This window comes from Euprymna scolopes, chromosome 11, assembly GCF_053919585.1.
Source record: "Euprymna scolopes isolate OS-2025 chromosome 11, ASM5391958v1, whole genome shotgun sequence".
NCBI classification, from domain to species: Eukaryota; Metazoa; Mollusca; class Cephalopoda; order Sepiida; family Sepiolidae; genus Euprymna; species Euprymna scolopes.
This window is the reverse complement of record NC_136492.1, coordinates 59,571,186-59,595,996: the sequence shown is the minus strand read 5'-3', so window position 1 is coordinate 59,595,996 and position 24,811 is coordinate 59,571,186. Positions and strand designations below refer to the sequence as shown.

Genomic DNA, 24,811 nt, shown 5'->3' with positions numbered 1-24,811 from the left:
GCAAAATAACACGACGCATTTTCAAGCAGGTTTATGTTTTGGTTACATAATCTGCCGCAAGATCTGCAATAAAAGAGAACAATGATACAATCCAATCTGAATTCAAACATTAAAAAAAACCCTCACCGTTGACTTAGATTTCTTTCCAAATTTATTTCAGGCGATGAGGTGTGCGATAATATGGTTGTCTAACTTTATTTTATTTCTTGCTTTATTTCACCACTTGAAGTGAATTCGAATCACTTGTACGAAACTAATGTGGTTAATAAAAGGCACAAGTTTACTCGTTCTTGTATGACGACACGGAAATATAACATTTTAAACCGTTGATAACAGACAAAAGTTATAGTGCGTTGACTTAGAATGCGTGCTTTATGCCAAATTGTAGGTTGAATATGGTTAAATTAATCTGACTGTGCATCGAACGGATACCATAATACTTAGTTTGCTGCACCTTATAAAGATCTATACAAAATTTCAGCCAAATCGGCTCAGTAGTTTCGGATAACTAGAACGGACAGGCGTATAAAGAATCTCTCATAAGATTACTTTATATATATATATATATATATATATATATATATATATATATAAAGTAAAGTGATTTTCAATTTAAAAAAAAAAATTTTTAATTTAAAAATCTAATTTTAATTAAATTAAAAATCAGTTTCATAAGAAGGAACAACAACAAAGTCAATTATCTGTACGATCGTTTCGGAAATCCGTGCTTTTTATTTGTGGTATACATGAAGTTATGTAGAACAATTATATATAGTTTTTTGGTAAGCACGGTCTCCTCATCAAATTTAGGAGGATTTTTATTGAATTTAAAAGACCCATAAATCAAATAATAAATAAAGTCAATAATACATGACAATTATCTCCCCTTAAAAACTTGCAAAATAAATATTCTCTCTATATATATTAACTGTAGCGTCTTTAAATCAAAATACGCTAACGGAAACAATTTACTGCACGAGCGTCACCCTTTTAAAATTCACCATTCAATAAAATAAAAAGCTATAGCAAACATCTAAATGACTACTTTAAACACAGTTCCTGATTTCAAAAAAAGAAAAACTAAAATCTCTATATATTTTTAAATCAAATTTATTATGTAAATTCAAAAAATATATATTTTTCTACTCATTTCTATCTATAACCTATATTAATTTTCTTATAAATTTTAAATCCAAACCTTTTATTTCAATTTTTTCAGATTCATCTGCCTTACTTTTAATGCTAGGTTTATTTATGGTGTCTTTTAAATTCAATAAAAATCCTCCTAAATTTGCTGATGAGGAGACCGTGCTTACCAAAAAAACTATATATAATTGTTCTACATAACTTCATGTATACCACAAATAAAAAGCACGGATTTCCGAAACGATCATACAGATAATTGACTTTGTTGTTGTTCCTTCTTATGAAACTGATTTTTAATTTAATTAAAATTAGATTTTTAAATTTAAAAATTTTTTTTTAAATTTTTAAATTGAAAATCACTTTAATTAATATTGAATTAGCTCTAGGACATTTAACTATCGAGCTTATTATATATCTAAATTACAACGAGCATTTCCTGTATTTTAATTAAACTAGTAATTTCACTGTTACATTAAAATACACTTAGCTCTTTAGACTATTATTCTAATCTCCTTTATATATATATATATATATATATATATATATATATATATATATATTGGTCTTTGTCTTTATTATAGAAAAAAAGATTATGCATGTCAGTTATGTGATTAACATTAACATTTATATTTTGCCGGTACTATGTTCCCTGAGGCTTCTAATGCCCACAGTAGAACACGAGATCATTTGCAAATAAATAAAAAATACAAACACACGCAAAATAAAGCAATTTAATGCGAAAATGAAACATAGATAAAATTTAATGTAAATAATGAAGTGTTTCTTTCCATGAGATCGAACACCAATCCCATCATTAATCAACAGTTCAAAGTTCAGTTATCGGTTTGTATATCTTTTCTTCTGGCGGAACATATCTTAAGCAACCATGTTTTTGCTTAATTGCCTTTTTTCTTATGGAATAGTCTTTTCTCCGATCCGTTGCCACGATATTCCAGTGCCAAAGCCCTGACAACTCTTAAAGTGTTCGCTATAAAAAACAAAAAAAAACGGTCGTCTGCTTTTTCAATTTCCTTCCTCCCTACTCATATCACACATTCGCCACCTCCTACTCATGTTTTATTCAATTGAACAATGGATAAGAACATAGGAAAGAAAACTAGCAACCGATACAATCAGCCCCAGCAAATATCTTCACCACAATCCTCTCCCCTTCTCTCTTTATCCGATGACGTTAAAAAGATATCTATATCTCGGTGGCCGTGATCATGCTCTCTGCTAGAGCATGATCACGGCCACCGAGATATAGAAGGCCTGTTAACTGAAAAATGCCTGCAGGCAATGTAGGTAAGATTTGTCGAACTGTTACTGTCGATACTATATGGCGGCATTTTTAAAAGGAGCATTAAAAACACGTTAAAAATAAAAAGAAAGGCTTAATAATGAAACTGAAATTTATAAAATACTAGCGAGGGGTACCCGGCGTTGCCCGGGTGTTTTTCGTGGTATGTGAAAAAAAAACAGGTGCCCGTGAAAAAAAACGAAGCCTTCACGACGCGCAGTTGGAAAATAGTAAAGTGTTTAAAAAAAAAAAACAGGTGCGCGTTTTTGATTGACGTGACGGCGATAGGTATTCAGCAGTTACGATTTTGTGCGGGACAGTTTTGAATGAGGTGAATAAATCGGTTTGTTTGTTTTTAAAAACCCGCTCCCTGTTTATTAGGAGGAGCGAAATGAAAGCTACAGTCTGATATGACGAAGTCGACAGTGAACAAACGTTACTTAGCTCTCTTGAGACAACTGGCTTTCGGCCTGTTGTATTTATTTGCTTCCCCACTGAGCAAATTAGGCACAATGCCGTTTTTTAATGTGGAGAGAGAGGGAGGGGGGGAGGGAAAGGGGGGACCAGCTCCCGAGAGGTGGGAAATGGGAGCTGGATAGTAACTGTTGGTATAATGGGTTGCCCCTACATTGACCAAGGTCAGATATGTGGGGTTAACCCCACATATGGTCTTTGCTGGTCTTTGCTTGCAGCATCTGTCGGAACAGATACTACACTTTGATCTTGTCCCCCGGAGGGGGGGGGCTTCGACCTGTTATTAGAGTCGAGTTTCGCTTTTTTTATGCCGAAAACCGAATGTAACGCGTGCCGATGCGGGAAATATCGAATAATTAACGTTAGAAAGTCAATAAAATTAAATAGACAGGCGAGCTCCGTGGATAACTTTGAGATATTACAATTTATAGATGATATAAAAAGTTTAAAGTTGTGAACCGAGCAAGCGCTTCTCTGAAAGAAGCCTTTTGTGGACATCGAGGAAAAGCGTGCGTACGTGCGTGCGTGCGTACATACATACATACATTTTCGCCTTTATATATATAGATAAATATTATCTGTGTAAAATTACGTAATTTTAAAGCAATATACAATCTAATACTGATAAAACTGAATTATGAATTTAAGGAACAAACAACTAAAGAAACATAAAACGCAAACAATTCTTGGCCTTCTGGACAAGATCAGTGTAGTAGTATCTATTGTGATGCTACAATTAACCTCTTCTGTCCTCGGCCGGTGGAGGAGAAATCCTTCAAGACTGAGACAATGTTTTATTTTTGTTCCTATACAGAGTGCCCTTATTGGGGAGCTGGATTTCCCCCCCATAGGATTATACATGTCGAAATATTTAAATAACTATAACTTTTAATACAGAAATTGCATTTAAAGTTTTTTTGTTTTTTTTTTTTGTTCTTCTATGTTCATTTTTCCCTCCATGTTTTTCATCAAAACGTGTAGCGTATTTTCATCAGTTACATGGGTAGAAATCCTATACTCCGCTATTTTCATATCAGTGCATAATACATGAATGCGGAAATGAAGTTCACATAACTACTAAGAGACAATCATACTATAATGAACAGTGATTAAAAACTAAGAAAATATAGTAAAGATTGATTTTATTTTTCAAAAAAAATTTTTTCTTCAATTCATACTTTTATTTCGTACTTGTCTTTATTTTATTTTCATTTATTTTTATTATATTTCCCCACACTAAATATTTTTATTTTTTTTTACATTTATTTTTTCACACATATTCAAATAATGCTTTTGGCCTTTTTTCTGCCTCAAATATTAACTTCAAAAATGTTTTCGTGATTAAATAAACCAGTGAAAACCTTTTGCGTATGAGCTTTTTAGAGAGCAACCATTAAATTAAAACCGGTTTATGCAGGCTCCACGTTCTCCATGAAGTACCTTTTTTATTATTGTTGTTATAATAATAATAAAAATAATAATGGTGCTTGTAGAGTGTACGCACCGTGCTATATTTTAGATAGGATTTTCAAGTTAACTTTTATAGTATCTTTTTTTTTTCATCAAATTGTTAAGTGAAAGTGCAGAATAGTTAGAAAGCCTCTCCCTATTAAGAATGGCTTTCTAAATAACATTTCAGTACGGTAAGTACACGGCACAAATACCAAACAATATTAAGTCATAAGATAGCAATATGTTAATTAGAATTGAATGTATTCTTTATTTTTAGTTCATATCAAAACTTTAATTAAAACTGATTAAGTAATGAATTTTTAAGATGAATTTGTGTTTGTATGAATAAAGTGTTCGAGATTAAAAAGAATTTAAAGAATAAAGTGAATGCGTTCGAGAGAATAGAAAATTTCCTATTTCATTTCCCATTTCAGTAATGTAAATTATTTACAGATAGTGATAAAACCAACAAAAACTTTTAAGTTTTAAATATATTTCAAAGAAATAAATTACGCCCGGTGCTAAAGTATTGAAATCAATTATTTTATTTCATAAAAAAGAAAAAGAAAATAACTGTCGTGAAAAATGCTTCTAACTTAAACATATTTGGAAATACTCAATGAAAAGTTATCATTAAAAGAATGGACTGAAAAATATTCTCATAAAAATTGTTCTGCAGTTAAAATACATAAAACGAAATATTCGACTTCCACCGATAGATATAAAAATTCAAAAACAACCCACTTACTGCTATATTTTGTTAGATTAAAATTATCCCAATGAGCAATTATTATAATGATTGCAATTATATAATTAGCCAAATGGAGAATTGTTTTTCTCTTTAGAAGAATAAAAAAACATGCACAATCTAAGGCAACGAAAAAATTGTTATGGCCATGCGGTTCAACCGGAAGCTTTTTAATCAGGAAATGACGTCACACTGTCATGTTCACTGGCCTACTCTCTCGGTGGTGGTGATTCTAGACAGTTGCTTTTCATTAATGAGTTCTAGCTCTGTCCAATTCGGATATTGGAGATACATCAGAGCCAAAAAAAAGAGCAAAGGGGTGCCCCACTAACGCTTTACAAAATTCTTCACTTAAAATATCACTCATGGTGTTAGGTGGTTTCGTGTAGGAATTTTGTTTTTTGTTTTTGCAGAACATGATTAAATTTTGCAAAGGGAATGAAAAATAATGTTTGGTGCATTTTAGGCTGGTATCTGGAAGCACTATGAACATTCTATGAAGAAACTTTTTTTTTTTTTTTTTTTTTTTTTTTACAAATACTAATAATAAACACCGTTAATGTAAATACTTTTCAGGTTATTTAATGCAGAATCCAGTGATTCTGAAGAAAAGTTTTTAGTAGAATATGTTTTTTCAAGTCAGTTTCTATTTAACCCAGAGTTGGGACCCTAACAGGTAATACCACTCCGGGTCAGAGTGGACCTGGGAATAATGGCAATTAAAGGGTGGCTCCAAACTCGCCAAAACCCACAAGCTGGGGCCTCACCATCGGATATAGTTTAAGGTCATATCCAGGACCTGAACAGGTTTTCATGAAAATTTACAAAACTTTAGTGCATAAGTCTGGGAGTGATCTTAGTTAAGTTTTGTCTCAGAATGCTCCCGATAATTACCGATAATCGAAACCATTATTTTAATTTATCTATCATCGGTAACGTCATTTTTTCCAGGTCGTCGCTTAGCAACATTGATAGAACGACGGACTGTAAAAATTCTATTGGGGGGTAAGTTAATAGCGGTTTTTTTGTTTTGTTTTTTTTTTTTTTGCATGACGTGGTCTGTAGGTAAATTTCTTAACGTATTTTTTTTTCGTTAATTGGACAGAAGTTTATATAAAATCATTATATAAAAAGAAACAGTTGGTTCTCTAAAGTGCAATGTGGAATAACATATTTGGAATTAAGTTACTGTATGAAGGCATGTGAAGCTTCCTCCCGGGCGATTTCACAGATTTCGATGATAAAAATATAGGAGTGGGAAATATTCGTTGATCATCATTCAATCCCGGGCAACGTCGTGTCTGTCTACTAGTTACAAATAAGTGGTAGAATATTGGAAAAACTATGATGAGCTAATCAAATAGACTAAATATTTGTGTATATGCAGGTGCATAAACGACTACCAGTCTGAAATCCCAAAGCGACAATCTTTGAAAATATGGCTACTCAGGTGTAAAAAAAAAACCTCATTTGTATTCATAGAATATGGATTTTTATGACATTTCTGGCATTTTATCACATGGAAGAATTCGATTAGCTTCAAGCAATTGCAATATTTCTACGATCCTAAATAGAACATCTATTCCAGTAAAGTATATTTTGCAAGGAAATTCTGAAGCACAAACTAATTCTCACATAATTTAGTCCAAGACTAAACTAACGACGTCTTAAGTTTCCTATTACTTTAGCTATACAGCATATAGACAACATAATCACATTGATTGGTTGGTTGGTTTATTGGGGATTCACGGCATATCAACCACTGTGGGTCATTTAATGCCAAGCTATGTATTTAGTTGAGGTTTTTTTTTCCGAGTTATGTATTTTTAAAATTTTTGAGTTTTTACGGTTTAAAGTGATTTTGAAGAGTTGTATTTTTTTTATTTTTTATTTATTTATTTTTTTAAATTTTAAGTATTTGATGATTTGGTATGGTGTTACCTTGTGAAACAATTGTTTGATTTCGTTTACTGTATAATATTTATTTCTGGTAGTTTCGTATTTTTGACACATTCTGTTAATGTTTTGTCATTTGTTTGTCGCAGAAAGTGCATTTTGGTTTTTCTGTTGCTTCGATTAGGTGCGAATGTGTTAATTCGGTATGTCCGATTCTTATTAGAACGATATTTTCTCTTCGCATATAGACAACATAATCACATTCTTATTAGATCACATGTTAAGTGCCATTAATCTGGCCAGTACCAAATGGGTGCTGTATAGGCAGGGCCGTGCTTAGTGCCCCCGCAATTGCGGGGGGGGGGGCGCAAGGTCGTTGTGGGCCGCAAGGCTCCTGGATGCTGTAAGGCTCTTTTTAACATCGCAGAACTATTGCAATGAAAAAAAAAGGACTAACTTGAAAATAATTATCATATTTGTACGTTGAAATTTATCAACTCGTCTTTCTCTCGCTATCAAATATACATATATATATATATATATATGTATATATATATATATTTATGTGTGTGTATATATATATATATTTATGTGTGTGCATATATATATATATTTATGTGTGTGTATATATATATATATATATATTTATGTGTGTGTATATATATATATATATACACGTATATTTATTTATATACATATATTTGAAGAGGCCTTTCGAGGCCCCGTCCATTTTTTAGAAATGAATTTCTAAAAGAAAGATTATATATATATCTGTTTCAACATAAAAAGAAATGTAAAATGAAAGACTAAATACTGGCAATAGACGTTCTTTTTGCCAATACGAATATATTTTTTATTGAACTGTTTATTTGAATTTTCAATGAAAATCTTTAGATACATATACATTGCTGTTTGAAACCCTATTTGCAAATTAACGCCAATTCCTACATACAGTTTTTTATACACATTATTACTAATGTTCTTTTTTTTACCTCGAGCTTGGATTCAATTCACTTGGCCTGTAACATTAGTGACAGTACACAGACACTTCGTTACCTGTTATATCAGTAACATCTATTTAACAAAACAGCGTTAATCAAAGATCACATACTTGTTTCCATTTCCGGTAGTGGATTATTTGTTTTGCTTGATAGTATTCTAATTATTATTGAATATTGAGTCTAATCTAAAATGAAACGTGCTCATGAATTCAGCGGATCTCAGAAAAGAAAGTTGAAAATACAGAGAGTTGCAAATGCTATTGAAAAGACTCACAAGATATCTGAATTTTTCTCTTCAAACATCTCGCAGTTACATATACATAATAACACTGGCGTTGACACACAATCCGTTTCTGATTTTGAGTCTAAAAGTGAAGTGCCAGATGAGCAATGGCCCATCCATTCAACGTTCAAGCATACTGATCCAAGTTATGTGCCTTGTCGTGTCTCTGATGATCCTGCTGATTGGAAAGAATTAAATGAAACGCAGTGTACTAATTTGGTTTCGAAGGGTCCCGTCCAGCTGACAGATTATGATTTCCCATTAAACCAGGAAAACCCATCACGGAAGTTTTCTGAAAAGAACTATTATTTGACACTAAAAAATAATGAAACTGTTAGACGTTCTTGGCTTGTTTACTCGAAGTCTACAGATCGAGTTTTCTGTTTTGCCTGCCGTTTGTTCAGTAGTGAAAGCAAAAGTTGTGGGGGTCTGTCTTCGGCCCAAGGATTTGGTAACCTGTGGAGCCGTCTGTCAAAAACTCTGAAGACACATGAACACTCAACTCATCATAAGGAATGCATGATGGTGTGGCATGATAAACGGTCAGGCAACTCTATTGACTTACAATCTAGTAAACTGATTCAGGAAGAGCAGACATATTGGAGAGCAGTTTTATTTCGTTTACTCAATATAATTCAATTTTTGGCTGAGAGAAATTTAGCTTTGCGTGGCACAAATGAAAAGTTTGGTGACACCAGAAATGGAAATTTTCTTGGAGAAGTGGAGCTAATAGCAAAATTTGACCCTGTCTTGTCTGAACATGTTAGACGCGCTAAGAGTCATGAATTGAGTGATCATTATCTGAGCAACCGCATTCAGAACGAACTTATCGAACTTCTTGCTAAGTCAATACGGGACAAAATCATTTCCAAAGTTCTTGCATCAAAATATTATAGCATAATACTAGATTGTACACCCGATATCAGTCCCACAGACCAACTAAGTATTGTTCTTCGGGGAGTTGAATTTAAATAAGAATTTGGAGCGGAAATTTTTGAACACTTCGTTGAGTTTCTTGATGTGTATGATACAACTGGAAAAGGCCTTTTTGACAGCATTATCAACTTCCTGTCCAAATATGGCGTTGCCATAGAAGACTGCCGTGGCCAGGGTTACGATAGCGGATCTAACATGTGAGGAAAAAACCATGGAGTGCAGGCACGCTTCTTGGAAGTAAATAAAAAAGCTGCATACATGCCATGCGCCAGTCATCGACTTAATCTAGTAATTGCTGATGCTGCAAGGTCGTCAATTACATCCATTTCTTTCTTTGGCTATCTGCAACGTATCTATAATTTGTTTGCCGCGTCAACGAAGCGATGGGTTATTCTGAAGAAACACGTGACCCACTTTACAGTTAAAAGCCTTCCTGACACAAGATGGGAAGCAAAGGTAGAAGCTGTAAAATCATTACGTTTTCAGACAACGAAATTTTGGAAGCGATTGAAGAGTTAGAAAGAGTGTCTTTAGATAATCGAGATGGATTTATTAGCACGGAATGTCGAGCTTTAGCTATTGAAGTCAGGAGCTGGCGTTTCTTGGTTTGTTTGATTACATGGTATGACTTGCTTTTTCAAATAAACATAATAAGCAAAGCGCTACAGAGTCCTTCAATATGCATCAATGACCAAATTTCTCACATCGAGGCTGGCATGTCATTTGTTTCACAGTACAGACATGGAGGAGTGGCAATAGCTGAAGGGAAAGCAAAAGAATTAGCTGATGAACTTGAAGTAGATCGTGCCTATCCGGAACCAAGGAGAAGAAAAAAAATATGTCTTTTCAGCTACGAATCGTCAGATGAGTCAGATCAGACTCGTGAAGAAGTGTTTCGCCGAGAATTTTTCTATCCACTTGTAGATACAATTTCACAAAGTCTCCAGGAACGTTTTAAAAATATGAACGATTTCAAAACAAAGTACGGGTTTTTGTGTAGCGCAAGTAACATGAAATCGGCAATAACATCAGACATGTTGCCGTCCAGTTATGCTGCTTTGGCAAAAGGTATTGGAGAAGGTGATATTGATTGTGAGAAACTTGAGAGAAATTATCAATTTCGTCAATCTCATGGACAATAAAAAGTGCATTACATTTTCCGCCATTGAATGTATAAATTATATAATGAAACACGCACTTGTCGATTTATATCCCAACCTAGCTGTTGCACTCAGAATTGTAACTATATTGCCAGTTACAGTGGCATCCTGTGAACGTAGTTTCTCTAAACTGAAACTAATTAAAAACTTTCTTCGGAACTCAATGTCTCAGGAAAGAGTGGCTGGCTTATCTGTTATAAGCATTGAACATGAACTAAGCCGAGAAATTGACACAGAGAATTTAGTGCAGCAGTTCGCCACAGTGAAAGCCAGAAAAGTGAAATTTTAAACAAAGATGGTAGGTAAATAAATTTTCTTCGATTCCATTTTCAATTTTGGTTAAAACAGTTTACTGTTAATTTTTTCGACACTGGCCAAAGTTTTCTTTCGATTTGAATCTGTTGCTTTAGTATGCACAAAAAGAAATGCTCAATGAGAAAATGAAAGAAATTTACTTGAGTAAATGAACCAATGAACATCTTTGGCACATACGTAGCCGGGAGCTCTTGTTCTTTAAAAAAATATGCATGTGTGAGTATGCACATTAGTCCCCCCGGAGAAAGAAAGTAAACATCATAACACCTCATGTTTAACTTGATATTTACTACGTATAATTACGGATTGGTAAGTAAATAATTACTACAGTCTCTCTTATTAGTGATTGATGTAACTATTTAAAAAAAATAATATCATTTATCGACGGTTATTCAAAATTATTAACTTTTCTCTGCTTGTTTACGAAAAAAAAAAGCAAAATGGCGACAAATTTGAATTTGTAATATTTGTTTGTAATTTAAATTTTAAAATACTTAATGGTGATTTGGGAGGGGGGGCTTTTCTTTGTTTTAAAGTTTAATCTCTTTTCTTTAAATTGAATTGGTTATAAAGTAGTATTTTTCAATTTTAATATTTTTTTCTAAACGTTTAAACTTGAGGGGGGGGGGGAATAAAAATGCTATTTTTTGGACACGCCTAATGCAGCAATAGCGCATTTATTAATTATCTTTTAAGTGAAATACTTTAACCAGATAACACGCTAAAAGTATGAGATAAATTAACAAAAAAAAAATTAATGCATGTTTTAATAAGTTATTAAGTTTGTATCTATGTGGGGACTGGGGATGTAGAGGCTTTTTAGTGTTTAATGACTTTCTCCTAGATCGAGACATTTCAAAATGACTTGGTTACTTTTAATGTTGTTTTGATTTAATTCGTCCCCCCCCTCCACCATACCAACACTTTTCGAAATAAACTCCTAAACTCTAATTTTGGACAGTATATCAAACTTTCTGCAGCAAAATAGTTTTAAAATTTGGGTTGACATTTTTTGAAAATCCCTTAAAAAAACTGGTAGGAGATTGAGAGCCCAAACGCCCCTAAATGACTATAAAAATAGCTGCGAACTACTAAAAAGTAACTAATGGTTTTAAAAAGGTTAGCTGCAAAACACCAATTCTTCGATTTCTTCGTTTTTTTTTTTCATGATTATGGAATATCTGCGTTCTTTCAAGAGCATGTTATTCTGTTTAAAGTACCATTCATTGTGGGTTCAGTATGTTGAAGGGGGGGGGGGCGCAAGATGAATTGTGTCGGTAGGGACGGTAGGGGCCACAGATCGCATTTTGCGGGGGGGGGCGCAATGTTCCTAAGCACGGCACTGTGTATAGGGTTGTACTGATTAATCAGCAGGTAACCGGCCATTTTGCCGATTAATCAGCCGATTATTTACTTTTCTCTTTCTTATTAAATTTAAATCATTTCATCACTGCCAAGTGACCCATCAGATTGCTTTGATACATTAACATAGTAACTGCTAATTGAACTTAACATTTGTTAAGTGTCTGGCTACTATTATGGGTTTTGTCTTTATTAAATAAAATAAAATCTCTAATTCTTAAATGAATATAATTAAACAATTAGAAAAGAAAAAGAAATTAAAAACCAACTACAAAGTACAAATTTTAATTCTCTAAGTTAACAACTATAAGCTGAAGTTCTGCACCTGCTGCTGTTCTACTTCCTCTTCTATTCTAGCTGCTTGGCTGTCTGCTCTCAATCTCCTTAGTATTTAAAGTTGAATACTTTTAAGTTGTAATGTAGAAACATTAGACTTTCTCTATTCTCATGACGCAGCCTGTTCCTCATTAGGTTCATACACATTACCACCTATACTAAAGAGCCTCTCACCCTCCAAGATGAAGGTGGTGATCTTAAATATTTTACTCAGCAGTGGTAAGGTCTCCTGTGTCTACTTCCACCACTGCAATGGATCATCACCTCTTGCGAGTAGTTGTAAAGCTATGTAATGATCAAGTTCTTTTGTGCATTTAACCGTAAGTGATTTACTCTTTTTTAGATTGTGATTCTTGTATTTCTGTTGTAGTTGCAGTTTGTAGGTTCAACTCAGCTTCTACCTGTTCTAAGTTTTCATTTGTTAGAAGTCGAAGCTAATTCATTAAACAGGCTTAAGATACAGTTTCACTTTCACTTTGATCTTCTTGACTCAACAGAGCTTGAAGTGTATCCTGCAGATTCTGCTTCATTATCAGTAGAAAGTAGAAGATGTAGAATCCAATTCTTAGCGTTTTCGATATCATTCTTTTGAAATTTAAATGTGAATCTTGGATTTAGGAAAGTAGGCAAGTTTTTATCATTTAGATAGGTTGAAAATCTTGTTTCCATTAATTCATTGAATTGTTCAACAATGGTAAAAAGGATTCCGCTAAAGTCAGAAATACCAGAATTAGATTGGACAGCTTTCGAAAGAAATAACCTCAAAGCTAAAATTGTAGGTATTATCATTGCTATGGTGGAAGTTCTGTAACTTGCTTCTTTGGTGATTTCTTCAAATGGATTCAGTAACTGGATATTTTTTTCAAACAAGTCCCCATTGATATGGGGGCTTATTGTTAAGGTAGGAATCTTAACAGCAGCACACGTTACAAGAGCTTTTCGCTGTTCTTAATTTATTTTCAGCATAAAATATGTTGAATTTCATCACGTGATCACATCTCAAATGAGTTGGTTTTTCCAGATTAAGCTCATCCTGTATTTCAGTTAATTTGCTAATTGCTAATAGAAACCGATTAAAGTGAGAGACTGTATTTCCGTTAAATGTAATGGTTGTCTTCACAGCCAGAGTTACAATGTATGATAGTTATTCTAAATTACATCACTGAATCCTGCAAGACTAAGAAAATTTTATTGAAGATTTTATACTCGTCCAAAACATTATGCAATTCTTCACTTATTGCACCTGTATGTGCACCAGAGAATGGAACCACTCATTTGAAAACCAATAACCCTGTTGCAATAGCTCAACAAGGTTTTGCTGCGAACGTTTAACATGGACGACCATATATTTAAGCTCAGTCGAGCACCTGGCAGGAAAAAAACGATAGATTAGAGAAAGACTAGCAACGTCTCTTTGAGAAGAGTGTATGGATAGAACATAACAGACTAGATTTTGAAATCTAGTTTGTCAAGGATGTTCTGTGCGGCACCTCCCTAGATGTGTCAATATGTACCCCGTCTTAGGGTGCGTTTGGCTTTTACACTGTTTTAGGAGTAAGCTACTTTCTGTAGTAGTAAAAAGATTCCACCATTTTTCCAGCAACTTTAACAACGGATTTGATGCATGGTTTTCATTTCAGATCTAGAGTGAAGGTCAATCCCAAAAGCTTATATAGCGGGTAGGTAGGAAAGGGCTTCCTCAAGGCGACGGCTATTCATTTTAATGGGGACAAAGTGAGAACTCGAGCGTTCATAGTGAAAAGAGAGAAGCTTGGTTTAAGGTGTATTAAAAGTAACCGATCACCTTTTCTTCCCATTGCATCATATGATTAAGGTTAAAACAGTCAAAAAGATTAGGATTATTAATGGTCTTGGAAGTGTTGCCATAGACGGTTGTGTTGTTAGTGTAAATATCGATGAATGGCTTCAAAATGTGATTTAGGAAATTGAGGAGGATCAGGATTTTGACCTAGAATGGATCCTTGATGTCAGCGTTAATACTGAGATTGTAGTTGCTTCATGCATGCACATAAAATGTTATAAGGAGATATATTCTTATGTGTCAATTTGCCAGACATTAACCCACTCCAACTAAGATCTTTTTTTTAGATTCTAACCATTCTTTTGAGTGTAATTGTATTTCTCTTGCGCTTAGTTCACCGGGTATATTCGACAGGTAATTTTTTGAAATTCTTTTCCATGAGATGGTTACTCTTCTAATTATTGGAATTATGCAGATCTCTTGAGATTCCAGTTTTTTTTTGTTTTTGTTTTTTCGTATACATAAGGCCTTGATATTTTATCTTCTCCCTCTTGGATCTATCAAGGCCAGCATCATTACGGCACTTCAACTAGGGTCGCTACTTTCTCTTGTTCGGCATTACTATATCAGGCTTAATAGCTCAGTTTTCTAGCTGTAGAAATTCAGTAGTCATAATGGATGGTGTATACATTCCCAAGATTTGCTGCTACACTGGATATTCAGATTTTTACAGATTCCATGTTTACACTGTCGCATTGTATAATAGCTGTCCCTCAACAGAACTTTACATCTGGATGTCAAGGTGGCTCACACTTCTGTGTAGCAAAGCCTACACTTGTTATTACTGTGAATACACATCTTTAGAAGCATTGATCTTAGGCAGTCATTATCATTTTCTCCTGACCGTAGTAAAGCCATCTTTTCAGCCTGTTTATAGCGCCTTCCTTATCTATATATTCCTGTGATAGAGCATCCAGGAAATACTTGGCCTACTGCTGGTTGGCCTGTTCTTTCAGTTTTCTTTGTTTATTTTTGTCGGCTCTTTTGGGTTATTTCTATTGCAGGCTCGTTTTCCGTTTCTGTTTGTGAAAGTCTTGTCCAACATGTTTGGATTTTCACATCGTTGTATTTTATTTCAGTCGAAGTTCTCAAAAATCAAGGGATCCACTTTCTGGGGCTAACATTTGATCTCTATTCGAGATATATAGATATTAAAACATCCCATTAAAGTTCTCCTTTACTTCTCAAACACTGTGTCATTAAAGTTCAGAACAATTTTAACTACTCAATTTACCATTTGAATAACTAATAGTATATCTTGTGGTCAGTTGGTCTTAATGGAATCCAGACCAAGGTAACATCACTTGGAGAAAGTGCACCATTCCTCGTGAGAGCCAATGTACTGAGATCTTATTTGGGCTGCAAATAAGATGCGATTTTGAATATTTAGTCAGGGTATACTTGTAAGGAAAAGTATCCTCATGCCAGGTTGATCTGACAAACCCCTGTATAGAGAAAACTTAGAACTTGAATGTCTACTAAACACTGTCTTCAAGTGTCTGAGTATGTGTGCGTGTAAATATTAGAGGCTTTAAATAGGTTATAAAACATCCATTTTAATTTCATCTTTTAACTTGTCTAGATGAATGGAGTTTTCATAACGGAGCCATAATAAATTATGTATATTTGTGTTTAGGTTTTTAATAAAATGTGTCATCAATTTGTTAATTACTTTTTAATCAGGTTGACCGAAACAAAAACTATGACGCGATTATTCGTTTGCTTACGATTCGTGTTATTTCTTGTGACTGAAAATGTACTCAAATATTTATGAGAACAAGTCGGTATCTTGCAATGCTGTGCCTTGAAAATAACATACATCAAAGAAAATATACAGAGAGGGAGCAGGAGGGAGAGAGAGAGAGAGAGAGAGAGAGTAGGAAGGAGAGAGAGACACGTACACTAACACAAAGATTATAAACAAGTGATCAGGAACTTGAAAAGAAATGTCGAAAGAATACATCTGCCTGTTTATGATCAGGTGTTACTGGGCAAAATTGTTTTCAATTTTTCAGTTAAGTCTTCATAAAAATAATATAGTCATGGTGTTTGTCTATTCAAGGACTCAATTGGAAACAAACTAAGATCAAACGTCTTGATTCGCATTTCATAAGGATTTATTTCATACGAGTTTTACAATAATATTGTAGCATCTTTACAGCAAAGTCACATACGCACGCACGCACATAGTATAAGTAGTAAGCATTCTTATGTCATCTCGCAAAATAATGGAAATAAAAAAAATTTCAACTTTATGAGTTTGCAGGTTTTCCTACCAAAGAACTGACTTCCAATTACGAAGTGTTAATTGAAATCATTGTTTTCTCCATACAAAGAGTAGACAGAAATACAGAGATAAATAGCAGTATATAAATAGATATCTCTATATAATATGAATGTATATTTATTAATAACGATGTTACAGAAAATACAGGTAAATCAACATGACGTCATAATTGAGACATTTTATTTTACTAACTAGCAGAGGTACCCAGCGTTTGCCGGGTGTTTGTAGGTGTGTGTGTAGGGGGGTTAAAGTAAAGACTAAGCGAAGTAATTACCCTGTTTCAATTTTAAAAAAAAAAGTTAAACTTCTAAAAAAAATCGAAAAAACATCGAACAAAGCGAAAAACCGGAAATGATGTATTATGTTTATTAAAAAAAAAAAAAAAAAAAAAAAATGGAAAGAATCCTTTTTTTTTTTTTTTAGTGTATAAATGTTTGGAAATAAATGGTAATTAAGCAACGTAAAAGTAAGCATGGTGCGTTTCGCCCAATGGAAAGCATCGAACGGAAAAGCACGGTGAAATTCCATTCCAGTTTTTTTTAAGCAACTACAAAGTACAGAAAACAGAAACCGCTGTTCATTCATAACTGTCCCTTATAAACGATCACGTAATGGTGTAAGTGGGTGGCGGGAGAAGGAGGAATTTATCAGAGAGAAAAGATTTTACTACTTGCATTGATCTTAACCGATTTTGGCAGTGAACTCAACAGAAAAAATATAGGAATCTACGATTAGCGATGAAGTGGAGAGATAATATGCCTATAACACACTTCAGATATTGTGCTGCAGTTTGTGCATATTACATTTGCATGAAATGTCTTTATTTTTTATCCTATTAAGGTCAAAACCACAGGGGAAAAATGAGTTCATTATATATATATATATATATATATATATATGTGTGTGTAAATGAACTCATTTTTCCCCTAAAATATACATATATATCTATATATATAAAAAGCAAAATGTGTGTGACCATTTCGTGTATGTCTTCAAAAGGCTTTTCTCTCACACGGTTCCGGGGTCGTTACGATCGCTTACAACTGTTTATATGGGTCCTAAATAATAATATGTACGATTTGGGAAAGCGCGTCGCATCTAGATTTATTTACGTCGACTTTTACAAAATTGTTATTTTGGCTTCTCGCGTGTTGACGAGGCTTTTTCGTATAAAAAGCAAAACTAATTCAAAGTTAACACGTCCTTGGCATTGCGCCGGGAAATGTCCAGAAGCAATCAGCTTTGATCAATGTTGTATATCAGACAATTACTATTCAATCTGGACAATTGGGAGCTGGTTTCCCTCTTCCCAACATCTGTTGGGGGGAAAAAAACAGCCAAATTTGGGTAAACAACTGCGTGACTTCTATTTGACCTTCTTAATTAGGTCAAATGGAAGAAGCAGAGTTAACTTTTATTGTGCACGCCTGTTTTTATAGTTAAATAAATAAATTCAAACACGTCTACGCTGTATGTCGCGGTGGCCAAATGGCTACCGTCGCACGTTTTTTTTTTTTTTTCACACATTAATTTCCAACTCAAGGGTACGGGTTCGATTCTCATAGTCGCCTACCAAAACATTTTTTTATTATTATTTAAACCCCCCCCCCCGGAGTTTTGATTTACCTTAAGACACCCGGGCATCGCCGAGTACCCCCCGCTAGTATATATATATAAAAGCGAAAATGTATGTATGTGTGTTTCTATGTCTGCTAAAAACTTTCGACAGACAGAGCAAAAATAAACAAACTTGGTGTCATATGAAAGCCCCATCCTTTGCCCGACAAATATCGAAAAATTGGCCAAAAACGTTAATGTTTTCACCCGGAAATCAGCACTTTTCTACAGGGGGGGATCAGCAAAAACCGTCCTCTCATGATGAGATCGGTTCTACGCATGCGTCACACGACATCATTACCTGATTTAGTTTAAATATTTGAACTGACACAATTTCATGTATGTCGTGTTAGCTCAGTTAGTTAGAGCGTTGGATCATTATCTAAACGTTTTGGGTTCGAATCGTCGAGCGAGATGTGTTTTTTCGATTTTTTAAATTTCAGTATTGAAGCAGGGTTATTTAAGCCATTTTTCACTTAACATTTGTTTTTCTGTTTTTTTTTGTTTTTTTTTTACTTCGCTTATTCTTAGGTTTTCATCAACACCCCCGACCACACACACCCCAAAACACCCGGGTACCCACCGATTTTTTAAATTTTAACATCGAAACAGGCTTATTTAAGCCATTTTTCACGTGTTTTTTTTTGTTTGTTTTAACGTTCGTTTTTCTGTTTTCTTTTTTGTTTTTTCGATTTTTACATTTAACATCGTTCGTTTGCCTTACGTTAGTTTTTGTGGTTTTTTTCGATGTTTTGATTACCCCCCCCCCCCCGGTACCCCCACTTTCTGTATTTTTTTTTTTTTTTTTTTTATTATTTTTACTTCGCTTATTCTTAGGTTTTCATTAACACCCCCACCCGACCACACACACCGAAAAACACCCGGGCAACGCCGGGTACCCCTCGCTAGTATATATATATAAAGGGAAAAATGGGCATGAACGTTTGTGTACGTCCATGAAAGGCTTTTTGCATTGAGGTTCTAATGCCGGTTAGATTCCGGAAGAAGTTTTTGCATACTTTCTAGATCGTAATATTATTTCAGATTTATAGACGGACATCGTCTTCATTTTTTTTTTTTTTTTTTTGATCGAGTTTTTAAAAATTCCCTCACTTTGAGTGTTTGTCTTTTTCGTATATAAAAAACAAAGCAAAACTAATCGAATGTAAACCTGCAAACACCTGGCCTTCGAGCCAGGTAGTCTGTTCTGTAATTGGTCCTTGGTCAGTGTAGGGGAAACCCTTCATACTGAGACAATTACTATTTATTTAGATACTACCAGAGTGCCCCCTTTTGGGGTGAGCTGGTCTTTCCCCACATTAAAAACGGCCTTATGTCTAATTTGCTTTCATGGGAAAGCAAATAAATACCAAGATAGAAAGCGAGAAGCTTAACTGACCCCAGGCCAGGTTTTAAGGCAACGTCAATTTCTGCGCATGCGTGATGATTCCTTTGATTCTTAAGTTAATGACCAACTCATTGAATTCCCTACCCTCTTTGACCTAATGGTTAGCAAGGAAGACTAATTACTAGGGCTATGACAACAGAATATTCTTTTCATAGTTTCGACTAGAGTATATATCCGACACAATTAGACAGTTAAGCAACCAAGAACCACATCATTCCATATAAAAGCATATAAGATAACAGATACACACTCGAGAGTCAAAACAATGAAAAAAATATGCTGTTGCCCTAGCCGTACTAATTACTCTACATTTTCGGGTTCGATCTCACCTCTATCTTTTTTTACCTTTTTTTTTTTTTACATTCTTTTCCTCCTTCGCTGTTCGGGTTCGAGCCTGCCTGCTACCACTTTTTTTTTTTTTTTTTTTTTTGGTCAGCACATCTGCAAACACTTGGGCAACGCCGGGAACCCAGGCTAGTATTTTGCTAAAGCTGAGTTTCTTTCGTGAAGATGCGTTTCCATATACTTTGAGAAAAATGTGAAAGCATTTCTCATCATCGACGCATTAGTAGCTGGTTTCATAGGTAGTGACCAATAGTTGTGAATTTTGTCTTCCTTTTTCCTTGTAGCGGTAATAGAAGAAAAAACAAATATATATTTGTTCAGTGGTTTTGTGTTTGATATTTTATTCAATATGTGAGCTTCCCCAAGCTCACTAGAGCAGGGGTCGGCAACCTTTTGGAGCATGAGGGCCATATATTATATATATTATAGAGGGAAGGCCAAACAGCTTTGGCTACATTGTCATGGAGGACAACATAGTATTTAAATTTTCTGTACGTTTCAAGAAATGTTGGTTGGCTTTGTCTTATGGCATACCAAGCCATTTTGGGTCATTTACCGCCAACTCGAATTTTATAAATTTGAACCAAAAGCAAAGAACAGTTTAACAAGTTATAAATTTTCAATAGATACATATTTTATAAACAATTTTCATTAAGGTGCTTAGGTTCTACCGCATATCAAAGGTTATCTAAAAATCAAATCTAGCCTACATATGTCGTGTGTGTGTGTGTGTGTGTGTGTGTATTTGTACACAACTAACTTGCAAACACTAATGCAGTTGGACTAAATTTTTTAATGTACTGAACACATACACATATGTACGTATGAAATAGTGTTCAAAGCCACCATATTTTTAATACATTTTTTTAGTTTTGCTTATTTGTGGGGTTTTATTTTCAATCTTCATTTCTTTGGATTCCTCGACTTTGATATTATCAAAGCAGGTTATGTTATTCTTTTACTTGAATTTTGCGTTTTAATTGTATTTTCCTTTGTTTTCTTTTCATTTATGTCTTTGTTAGAATCCGGAGGTAGGATTGGTGATCTTTGGCGCTTTTCACTTGTACATTCAGTCGTCCAAGAACTCTTTGGACATTTCTACATTTAATTTTGTTTTCGTAATGGGCTTGATTTATTTTAGTTCTGCTGAATACATTTTTTTAATGTTCTTGAAATGATGGTCATTCATTTGTGTTTAAATTTATTAAATTTTCTGTAAGTTTTTTTATTGTTTTGTTTTTTTCTAGTTACCTATTTCAGTGGTGTCCTGGGTTTTTTTTATTTGTTTTTTTTTTTATTTTTTTTTTTGTACAACATTGGCAAATTATTTTTTCCCCATATAGCTTTCAAGAAATTTTTTAGCTTCTGGGAATGGTAAATTTTTGTTGTGTTTTACATACATTATCTTTTCTTGTAGACATTGCAGGTCCTTGAGAAAGCAGGGTGTTCTTCATGGCAGAAGAGATTGTACACTCTGATCTTAGTCCCCAAAGCCACAGATGTTTGTGGTCTTCGTCGAAAACGAATGATGACATACCTCCCCCCTCTTCATTTATGGCCACTCCTACATTTCAATTTTTTCTTTTTTTAATGTAACCAAACCGGCACTCCCTTTTTTTTTTTTTTTTTAAATAATTGAATTAAATTATAATTCCAAACGCTATTTATGGTGAAATACATTCAATATTATGTTATTTTCGCTTTATATTTTTTCTTCACACTAATTTCTATCAAGCTTTAAATTTTTTCTAGTAAATACTTGTAAATAAAAATAAACTAACACTGCTTTGTTTTCTGATATTTTTGCCTAACATGAACCATAAATTCTTTTATTTTCAAAAATTGAAAATATTTTTAATTTCATGATTACAATCCTTCTCCCATTTGTAACCTGTGAACCATACACTTGTTCCATAAACCATATAAAACTATTTTTCCATATGCCATATAAAATTGTTTTTTCCAAATTTTTTTTATCGCATAACTTGTGAAAAAGACTTATTAGAATTTGTTAACCCTTAAAATTGTAACAATGCGTAGCGGCAGACTTGAAGGTAATTTGGGAAAAGGGGAGGCAACAACTGTAAATACAGAACCGATTTTAGGCCGTATGGTCTTCCATAGATGACGTAATCATGTAACAAATTGCCGAAAGAAATCCTCATATTTTTAGCAAAATGTGCAGTTATTTATCGATTTTTTTCTTGTTTGGTATCAATTCTTTAAAGCATTTCTTATATTAGCAATATTGGGCTCACTAAAAGAAAATTATTAATTTACTAGACTACCCGTGACCCGTTGGGTCAGTATGTTATATTAGCTATGGAATTCATGTATGAGCATGACACTTGTGACGTAAAGAAAAGTTGTTTTTTTTGACATAACAGAAACATTTCTATGAAAGTATATTAAAATGAAAAATCACGGACAGATCACTCAAACATGAAAAAGAATCCTCCCTATTAGTGTAAAATTACCTATTTTTCCGAATAATCGCTCAAAAATCGAAAATTAAACATGATTTCCTACGAATCGAACGCCGACGAAAGGAATGAATCAAGGGGGTAACCCACTCGCCTTGGCTGAGCTGAGAATACATTACCAATATACTTGTGCCAATAAAAAAAAAAATAAATTAAAAAAAAAAAATAAATAAAAAAAAAAATCAGATGTTCTGTCAAATTCTGGGTTTTATTTTGTTCAATAATTTAGCAGAAGTCATCAGTTGTTTCTCTTAACACAATTGACCCCCGCCTTCTAGCTCATATAATATAAAGGGTTGGAAAGTGTTCCACAAGAGCAGATCGGATAATACGGCTGGGAGAAAAATAACTATGAGCTAGGGCATGTAGGGGCCAGCAAATTGATCAAATCCGGCCCCATCCATCGCCAGTCTGATCAAGTAAGGGCCAAAGTGGTGTATTGCAAGCCATTAACAAGTATTAAATATAATGTCAATATATTTAAACGATATTACTTAAAACTAAAATATCTTAAGATGAAAGAACAATTATTTCTTTTACAATTGTAACAAACATGCACAAATATAAATTTTGATTTTAGTTTAAATTTTGATCAAAAATCAAAAGGAAGCATATCAGCTAAGACTTTTGGCACAATGTATTCAGTCTTAACTGCCACTGTTGTTATATATATATATATATATATATATATATATATATATGGTGAGAGTACGGTGGTGGACTAGGCAAAATTCAATACAGGGTCAGATTTTACCTGTGGGCCGGAGGTTGCAGACCCTTGGCTAAAGGGACTTAATTTGATAAAAGGCGTTCAAAATTAGTCAGCTCACCGGCCAAAGAGAAAGACTTTCTTCATCGGAAGGTGTTACTTTGAACTTTATATCGACGATGTAACTTCATGTGTCCATAGCTATACTCTTTGTCGAATGAAATTATTTTTTTGTTTTAAATTTGCATCGAAATTTCCATTCGTTTTAACTTTTTACCTAACCCCAGCATAATATCACTACACTTATTAAAAGTCGGCCGCAAATCGTCCAGCCTTTCACTTCTGTTAAAATACGTCCTTGACAATCACTCCAACAGTGACTTTCTTGCTGAAGCACGTTTCTGTTCAATCCTAGGAAGCCCACCTTACTAGGCTTTACTTTCTCTCTGAGAAGAGATAGCTTATTGCTAGTCACCTGAAGCACCAGTACCGAGGAATGCTGATAGAGCTGCTCGGGTATCTTTTGTAGGCTGGAGTGCATTTTACCTAGGATGCAGACTTTTCAAGAGCCTGCCTGCCCTTGAATCTAACGCACTGCAGAGAAGATATCATACAAACATTTATCTAAAAGACTTCAGGCTGGGATATGTTTTTATATTTTTGAATAATACTTTCATGGCAATAATAGAAACCTACTTACTAGATTGGTGTCGTCTTTTTTTGAAAACGGACAGATATGACCATTATAACTTAGAATGCAAGGATCTAATCATTTCTTTCTTTGATTTTACGAAGTATTTTGCGGAAGTGTGAGAGAAAAGCCAAGAAATTGCGAGCCAATATATAATCGCAGGAGTTTCAACGCCCAACACTCATTATAACGTCTCTGGCACTAAGTTTTAAGTGCTGCAGTTAAGAGTGGCCAAGGTAATTTAATGACGCAACCATAAATACCACATTTCCCTGGCTCCGTTTTAGAAAAGACTTAAATAGATAACTAAACAGAAAGCAGAGTATAAAGCAAAGCAAACAATAGTTATAAATGCAAATAGGCGATTTGCAGTATTTTATCTGTCTTCATTATTTCAACAGATTTTATTGAGGCAAAGTCTCGACATTTTTATTGTCAGGCTTTTTAGGAAGGCAGTTAAAATATCCGACGGTTTGCAACCACTATTTAATCTGTAATGAAAAGCAAGCTAGTTTCGTATTCTCTTTCTACTGTAGGAAGTAATCCTCATTGAGGGTAGTATTCAAAGACGTTTGAATATACAAATTAACTCTGGAATATTAAAAGTATTTTTTTTTCTATTTTAACATTCGCAGTTAATCGGTTCTATGTATTTTATTTACAAGGTAGTTATTTACATATTTGCCATAATTTATTTTTTTTTTTTTAGATCTATATTTAAAAAAAAAATTCCTAAAAACTGAACGTTAAGTTCGTAATCAAAACAAAACTTTTTTTTTTTTTTTTTTTTACAAAGGCATCACCACATTATCAAGGCCCAGAGGCCACTCAAGGATAAGGGTTAAAGAGTGTACAGTAGAAATTGGTCAATATAGTAATCATTAGTAATGAAAATTTGGTAAATTTAATAACTTATATGGAACGGCTCATCAAGAACTTATTTACTTTAGACTTGAACACAACCATATTGTAGTCAGCCGGAAAGCAGGAAAACGGAAGACAATTCCACAGGCGTGCAGTTCTAAGAAAGAAGCTTTGTT

At 33.9% G+C, this 24,811-nt stretch overlaps 1 protein-coding gene across 13 annotated transcripts in view; it reads right to left on the bottom strand.

Moving 5' to 3' along the window:
- The window catches only part of LOC145287867 (anoctamin-4-like), a 746,862-nt gene that overhangs the window by 206,961 nt on the left and 515,090 nt on the right, over positions 1–24,811 (bottom strand). The window lies entirely within an intron of this gene.